Source organism: Taudactylus pleione, unplaced genomic scaffold, assembly GCF_031769625.1.
Source record: "Taudactylus pleione unplaced genomic scaffold, aTauple2 ptg000235l, whole genome shotgun sequence".
NCBI classification, from domain to species: domain Eukaryota; kingdom Metazoa; phylum Chordata; class Amphibia; order Anura; family Myobatrachidae; genus Taudactylus; species Taudactylus pleione.
In genome coordinates, this window is record NW_028284637.1 from 619,621 (window position 1) to 628,814 (window position 9,194).

Sequence of the window (9,194 nt, forward strand, 5' to 3'; positions counted from 1 at the left end):
TATAAATGCAACTAACAAAAGCAATATATTACAAAGTATAATGCGACATGTAAACTGCAATGAAGTTAGGGGATGATGAAGAATTGTATGCATCTTTGCGGAGTTCCGTCCCCCTACCCATATGCTTGGATTTATTCCAGTCATCATTTCCTTTATTGAGTTATACCTCTTCAAAAGCAAGTGGGCATTTGATTAACTCTGTTTGGCCTGTACTTGCATATGCAAGCTTCCAGGGTATGCGCAGAGGAAGACACACATACGGTATGTCAACCTCATAATTTATGAAGCATACAAGCCTGCACTCTGCAATGAACTGCATGAGGCCCATGTAGAGTTGGATACATTTTGGAAAAAGTACTAATAATTAGAGATGTACGGTTCGGTTCTCCAGAAATCCAAATCCACCCGAATTTCGTAAAATTCGGACAGATCCAAGTCGCGGTTCTTTTCTCCTGAGGAGATCTGGATAAATCTGTGTCGTGGTTCTGATCTTCCAGTGTTTTGGAAATCAGATTTTAAATCCAAATTTCAGGTTTTGGATTGCAAAAATGACACGATTTTAGCTGTTTTTAAAAAAATTTTATCATTTAAAAATAAATCCAGACCCAAAACACTTGAAGGCGGTTTTGCAAAACCAAAACACGAAAATAAATCCAGATCCAAAACCAAAACACGGGCACATTTCTACTAGTAATAGTTATCATACTGGTGGAAGGAATCAAAATCAGCGGCAGCTCCTACCTTTTCCTGGCAGGGGGGGCTGACCCTGCAGTAGCCCGGCCGGCTCTGACCTGCTCTCTCTTTTGGCAGGGTTCTTGCTAGGTGCATTGCAAATGGGGCCTATTTATAATCCCCCATCATTTTGGCCGACATAGCTGTAAGATCTTATTGACGAATAAGGCAACAATAAGAAATTATTTATTGGGCAATTTATTAAGAGCCCATTTCGAAAAGCTTAAAGCTAATCACTTTACTTCCAGGTTTGCTTTGTGTGCATGCAATATTGTAGCCTATAGTATACAACTATAAAAAAACTATTGGAACTAAGCTGTGAAAATTGCTATGCTTTCCGGAGCTTGGTAAATTGGCCATTTTTGCAGTCCTCATAGAAGCTATGATGGCTGCTTTGTGATTGCAAAGAGGGACTGCAGCAGTTCCTGAAGCACACACTATGCTCGGCGTACATAGGGCCTCATACAGACTTGTACACAAACCTGCGGTGGTGGTTGGAGATGGTCACGACGGTGGTACGATGCTGCGTATTTGTATGCAGCACTCGGATCTACGATGGCGACAGAAGGCGTATTTTTTTCTTCAGATGCCTCCTATTTTTTTAGCATCACTACTACGTCCAAAGAAGCAGAAGCAATACAATTAGAGTACAACTCTTAATCAGGCTCGTAGTGGATGGAACATACAGCAAAATTATGTGGAAAACATGTTTTTCCCTATTTTGCCTGGTAAAACTAGCTGCGCTATTGAAATGTATAACTGTGCGAATACTGACTTATTTTGCCACAAAAGGAGTATGACTCTCTTCTGCAGTTCCGTGATAGGCCGATTGCAACTCCATCATATGCCGATTGCAACTCCATCATATGCTGATTGCAACTCCATAATAGGCTGATTGCACTCTATTAGAGGCTGAATGCAGATCCTCATAGACTGATTGTAACTTCATCATAGGCTGATTACAGCTTCATCAATGGCTGATTGCAACTCCATCATAGGCTGATTGCAACTACCTCATAGAATGACTGCGGCTCCATCATAGACTGAATGCAACTCCATCATAGGCTGATTGCAACTACCTCATAGAATGACTGTGGGTCCATCATAGACTGAATGCAGCTCCATCATAGGCTGATTGCAGCTCCCTAACAGACTGATTGCAATTCCATCATAGGCTGATTGCAGCTACCTCATAGAATGATTGCAGCTCCATCATAGACTGATTGCAGCTCCATCACAGGCTGATTGCAGCTCCTTCATAAGCTGAATACAGCTCCATAATAAACTGATTGCAATTCCATCCAAGGCCCGTATTCAATTAGTTTCGCATACGCGATAAAGTTTCGTATGCCGGACTTTTCGCCTACATCATGTATTTTAGCAGAGGAAAATTATTGCGCGCTTATTCGCGATTCGCCCTATTCAATTCCAAAAGACACGAAAACGGAGGCACGAGAAGTCAGAACTGGCGAAAAGTGGTGTCAGAATTGGGGAAATCAGCCTGAACCCCCCAAAAAGATGCAGAAACTTTGGGGATCAATGTAGTAGTGCCCGATTAGCCGCAATACAACTGTTAGGGGTACTTTAGTTTGCACAATTGCCTTTAATTAGCGGTTCAAGTGGTGAAGAATGGTGTAAAGCAGTATTTTTGGGAGAAAATAAGTAGTCCTGTCAAATTTGGGGTTCATAAAAATGGGTGCTAGCATATTTTAATATCCCTAAAGTGCAGCTTAAATAATTGCAAATTTGCACCATCATAAAAGCACCTGCAAACCCAAAAACACTTGACCCCCTTCTTAGACCACCCCCATAAAATTATTTCGCTAGTTTGTGAACTTGTACCCCCACTTTGTGCTTTTCGCCCCAAAATTCAAAGTACTTTTTTGGGATGTTCTTAATTTTTTTTTTTTAGGAATTTTTTGACTCATTTGTCCATTGGGGGGCTGTTCCAAGGGTTCTGAGTGGTTTCCCCACCTTTGCACCCCCAAACAAAAAAATTAGCATTTCTTTTCTCCTGCTATTGAGAGGCGAATCTTTTTCACCTATTACATTGCATTGACTTTCCCTATACACGAAACTTATCTCCTTATTCAATTCCGGATGGAATTGAATAAGGAGATAAGTTTTCGCCTGGCAAAAAATCGCAATCGGCTATACTTTTTCGCGGATCTCGGCTTTTCTCTTCTAATTGAATACAGGCCATAGTCTGATTGCAGCTGCCTCATAGAATGTTTGCAGCTCCATCACATACTGATTACAACACCATCATAGGCTGATTGCAGCTATTTCAGGGTTTGGCGCAGCTCTTTCACAAGCTAACATAAGAGCTCTATGTGGTGACAGCAAGAGTTAAAGGCTTTTGGTATTCTATTCCTTTCTCCCTCATATATCCCGCTGTCACAGGAGATGGAACAAATTAACTTTGGATATACATAATCCATTTGTCTATGTGTTAGCGAAGCAACCCACCATAATGTCATGCACACAGTGAATTCCTGCAAGATATGCTACACAAACTGTTGTAGTATTCAATGCATCAGGCCCAAGGCAGGATGCAGTTTTCTGAGATTTTCCGCAAGACATAGGATTCCCCTAAAGTGGTCCGCAGCAGACATCGGAACTTTATGGGGCTGCGATGTGCCGGTATGCTCAAGCTCTGGAAAGCTAAAGCTTCAAGAGCTTGCGTCCGATAGGCAATGCCATCTACAGATGGTGTTGCCCATAGGAGCCTATGGGCTTCTTTTCGCAAAGTTGGGAGAGGGATTCAAAATGATTCCTACCCGTTAGTGGCCACTGACTCACGCACGGCCGGATTGCCGCGCATACGCATTACTTCTCCCGGGTCATAAACCTAGAAGCAGGGCGTTTGTAGAGAGGAGGGGGTCCGTGTGCAGTCTCCAACATGGGCCCCCTCCTCTCTGTCCGGCGGCCGGCAGCGCAATGAGCTGTGCGCGGCCACTGCGGGAGTTATAGACTCTGGGCACTAGAGTGCACCCACAGTCTATAGAGGATGCACTGGTCACTGGGAAAATGGCCGCTGGCGGCCAATTTCCCTGTACTGCGCATGCGCAAACGACAGGAAAATGGCGGCAGTGGCCATTTTCCAGTCGTTATTACAGCGCCGGACCCATGCACCGACGTGGGACTCTGGAGAGGTAAGTAATTCTATGGGTGCAGAGTGTGCGGTGCGGGGCCCCCCTGGACCCAGGGGCCCATATTCCCCACACACCCTGCACCCATTATATATACGCCACTGCCTAGAAGTGAAGATATTGCCGGCACAGCTGGGTATCGCAGAGCTCTCCAGGTAAGAAAAGGATGGTGCATACCAGCACAAGATCTCTTAGGTAAGTAGACTATGATGTCCGTTTATGATTGCATTAAAATGCAATCATTAATACATCTCACCCCCAATGAGTGCTCTCACAAAAGTCTAATATATTGTATTGACCGTTAACGTTCAGGAGCACTGCAAGCAGCAATGAAGATGCTGCAAAGCAAATGCTTTTCAGTGTGTGTACAAGTCCATTATGCTATGTGTATTAAAGCACATTTATTGGTGGGGGACAGTTTTCGTAACATCATGTATCTTACATAAATTCACTCTGCACATGCTTAGAACAGGGAACACACTCATACAAGGCTGTAACTAGGGGTGGCCAAGCGGTGCCCTGGGTGCGGGGAATGGCACCCTGCAGACTGTAGAAGCACTGCAGAGTCACCCAGAATGTTCTTAGACATGATTTATCAAGTGCAGGTTAATTAAAATGACATATTTTTGGCAATTTTGTTTGTGGGTTTTAGAACGGCAACATTATGGAAGACAAAACACTTTGGTTTTGGCCTTTAATAAAATTGATGTTTTATAATCCACTGGGAAAATTTCCGAAAATCTCAGAATCTGAGATTAAAAATCTAAAACTGAAATAAAAAATGACGCTTGATAAATCAGGTCTTGGGAGTTTGTACTTCATTACAGATGGGTTTTTTTATGATGGAACTGCAATCAGCTATCAGTCCCACAATTTTAACATCTGTTAACATCTGTTTATACAAACCCTAACAGTGGGCCTACAGTTTATAGAGTTATTTATTATAATGGTGAAAATATAAAGAGACAGTACCCAATAAAGAACATTATGAAAAACTAAAGTGCCAGTTGTGTTATGCATAGCCCTCTATATTACTGGCTGCTATGAATGCTTATTGTATTACTATGTGCTTTTGCGCAAGATGTATCAACTATCTAACATCGCATTTTGAATGCGATAAATCCACACTTATCACATGTTTAGTAGCATTTATTAATGTTGTATGCATGTAGATTTGCACGTAAAACTTTAGCTAAGAGCTGTCCTTTGAGATGTGAGGACCTGGGAGTTCTTCTGCTCATGTGCAGCAATTGGACAGCACATGCACTAACCGTGGGGGACCCTTGGGGAATTATGCGAAAAGAAGCCTGTAGCCGTCTATTAGACAACGCCATCTGTAGATGGCATTGCCTATCGGGTTCAAGCTCTGGATAGTTTCTGGGGGCGGGATGCATGCTTCGGGATGAGATGCATTCCGCCGTTCTTCGCATGCATGCCGTCGATGGTAACGCTGGTATGCGTGACGATCACCGCAAAGTACCTCTCTGTCGGTAAGAGTGGCCTTTTGATATAGAGGGACTTCTGGGTCTATGACTGTAGACGCACTGACGCATGAGAAGGACGCATGAGCCGCGTGGGGTGCTGGGTGGTATCTTATTGGATTCCTCTATCAGCACTCTGTTGAGAGAAGCCTATAGGAAGATGGTGTTACCCACCACAACCAGGCGGCTTGGTACATATGAGAAACGCGGTCAATCCTGCATTTTGGGGGTTTGACCGCATTTCTCCAATTCCTGCATCTCGCCCCGGAGCTTGATACATATGGGAAATGTAGTCAAACTGCCAGTTTTCTGAGTTTTGACCACATTTTGCCGTTAGTACATCCTGTCCCTAAATCATGTATATTTCCTCTTTAATCCTTCTCTTCCTTCTGCAAGCTTGCATCTTTGTACAGACATTGGAAATTTCCTTTTTGTGTAACCAAAGTGCATGTAGACATCATTACCTTATATTATAAATCACACATATGTTTAGGTTCTTATTATATGTGTTTTGTTGTTACTGTACAAATTAAATCATTCATAGTGGACTAGGCGCCCAGCGGCCATTTATTAGCATCAAAACACAATTTTATTGCTGCACAAGGTTCCTCCAGTACCTGCGGGAAATCGGGATGAACACCCCAATAGCAGGACAGCGGAACAGTCCCTACAAATTGAGAATGTCCCATTAAAATTGATACAGAATGGAGAATTGTAATTCAAACAGATAGGTCCATAGAGAACCGGCCCGGACCTGGGGGAAGGGTGCGTGGCCCAATTGCGGGTGACGTGGCCGCGCTCCCCTATAAAAACAATACAAATAAAAACCTATTTGCAGCACCTGCACACTGGGGAGGGGGGTGCAGTGAGCAGGGCCGTAGAGAGCGCCGTCGGGCCCCGGTAAATAGGGGGCGTGGCCTAATCGCCCCCTTGAAGAAGAATAAAAATATATAAAGTTTTGCAGCACTGCGCACTGGGGAGGGGGCGCTGTGAGCCCCTCAGCCCGGCGCAGAGGAGATTGCTGTGGCTGCTGCTTAGCAGCCGCTAGCAATCTCCAACGTGCTGGGCTGCTGCGAGGGAGGGAGGCGGGAGGAAGGGAGGGGGGGCGGCGCCGGACCCGGGTCCCTCTGGAAACCCAGGCCCGGGTATAGTGTACCCACTCCCCCCCTCTCGGCGCCCCTGGCAGTGAGCCCCTGAGCCCGGTGAAAATCCTGTGGGGGAGCAATCAGTGTGATTGCTCCCCCCCATAGGCAGAGGCAGCAGTGAGCAGTCTCCCCCTGCAGCTCAGCACACAGCAGCATCTGCTCGGCTGCTGAGAGGTAAGAGGAAGGGGGGGGTCAGCGTCAGACCTGGCCCTCACCGGGCCCCTCCAACAAGCCCTGGCCCGGGTAATTAGTACCCACTGCTCCCCCCTCTCGGCGCCCCTGCGTACAGATCTCACATGCATTCATGACACAAAGTTATTGAGCAGACTTGAATGCACTGAATTTTTTATCAGTGGTAGAAAAAATATGCTGACAAGAAACCAGCACAGTCATTGGTTAATAATACCACAATTCTCATACAATGTTCCATCAGATTCTTAATACAGTTTTGCAGTTCTACCCTATACTGTTCATGCATATTTTATACAAGAAAGAAAAGATCCCCTAGTGGCCTTTAATAACTGTAGCTTAAAATATCACAAATGGTGTTTAGCAGCTGTAATAATAGAGGTTTTCTCTCTCTTATAAACATATGAAACAACTTGAATGTAGAAAAACAGCATTTATCAGTATAAACAGAAAAATGATTCAAACTAAAATTGTTATATTGCTCAAAACATTACTCATGGCCCATATTAAAAAAAATAGTCACCTATTAATTAATTAACATAATAATATAACATTACATTACAAAATCTTAACATTATCTAGACATGCTCTCACTCACGAGTAAAATGTTGTTAAACAATTCACTCAGGACAATTTATAAAGCTCTGAAATAGTCTATTCGTATCCAATTAATTAGCTCATTAAAACAAAAAGGGGCCCATGCAGTAATTATCAGGATAATTATGATGGTTTAAAATACATGCGTAGTGACTGGGACTGTGATAGGATCACTTTACAATCAGTTTCCGTGGCCGGGCTCATGAGTGTTGGGAAGAGATACTACGGATCCCTCTCCGAGTAACTTTTGTGGAGTGTCGCGACAATGGCTAACATGAATTAAGGGGAACCAGTACCGTAACTAGACTTTTTGGTGCCCTGGGCCAGAAAGAGCATTGTCCCCAGCCCCCATTTTTCAAATAGGGACATAAAATGTGCACTCGAAAAAGGGACATGACCTCATGGGGAAGGGGTATGACAAATCTGATTTGTTCCGTATGATGATGAAGGGGTACTGATCCCTTTGGACCACTGTTATCTAAGTGTCACTGCCAAATACAGTGTGAAACCAATGGCTGCAGTGATGATACACAATAATAATTATGCAGTATAACTCACCAGCTCTAGATGTAGGAGAGCGCTGGTGAAGCTGCACCTGCAGCAGGATTTGTCCATCAGAAAAGCCGTGCACAAGCCTGGAGCTGGCAGTGTTATGTTCAAAGACTAAAGGTTAAACAAAACTGTTGCTTGTAGTGTACATGCAGCAAATTAATATTAAGTTGCAGTGTATTTCCAAAAACCTGCTGCATTTAATACATTGTAGCGATCATGTAACTAAATAAAATCAATTTAAGTTACATTACATGACTACCTATCTGCCAACAACATATCATAGAGGCATATAGTCAGTGATGCTCCTACTGTATATTCATCACATACATCCAAGAACGCCGGGAGGGGGGGAGCAGGTACTAATTACCCGACCCCGGGCTTGTTGGAGGGGCCCAGAAGGGGCCCAGGGTCTGACTCCGCCCCCTTCCTCTTACCTGTCAGCAGCCCAGTACATGCTGCTGTGTGCTGAGCTGCAGTGGGACCAAGAGGATTGCTGATCGCACCCCTCCCGTGGGTTTGCACTGGCTAAGGGGCTCACAATGCCCCCCTTCTCAGCGCCAGGTTTTTCTTTTCTAAGGGGGCATGGCCATGTCTCCCACAATTAGGCCACGCCCCTAATAGTAATGGGGCCTAGGTCGGCTCTCTACGGTGTATCTATAATGGGTGCAGGGTGTGCGGTGCATACGGGCCCATGCCCACACCTCACAACTTTATACTTACGGATCGGCACTGCAGAGCAGCAAAATTCACTGGGAAAATTGCGGCGCCCATTTTCCCGGTAACTAGTGCATGCGCAGTACTGCTGTCCCCGGTAAGACGGCGCAGGCGCTCTTTTCCCGGCCCCCCGCACATGTGCAGTAGTTTCTGCAACTTAGCACCACACGAGAGAGGAGGGAGCCTGCATTGAATCTGCACATGGGACCCCTCATCTCTTAAAACACCCCTGCCTTGTTGATACATCTAATAAAGAGAAGGGTGCACATTAGAGTACTTAGAAGTTAGCTGAGAACATTGGTTGATGACATAGAGGCTCCACCATAGGTCCCTATTCTAACATATGGAAGCAAAGGCTACTTCTGCTACCACTTGCTCATGCTGAACAGGTGTCACAAGCCGCTCATGCGAATGCCGGGCGATCGTTTGCTGAACTCCTCCTATCAACTGTCCATCATCCCTGCTCTGTTCTGGATTGGTTCCTGCGGCTATTTCTTTCTGGTGCGTATGCTGCTCCAATGCCGGTGATAGTGTTTCACGTGTTTCCGGTTTTAGCATTGTCTCCTGTTATCCAGTCGAGTACCAGTCCTCCTGTCAGCTTTTGTTACCTGCCGTTTGTGTGATCTAGGCAG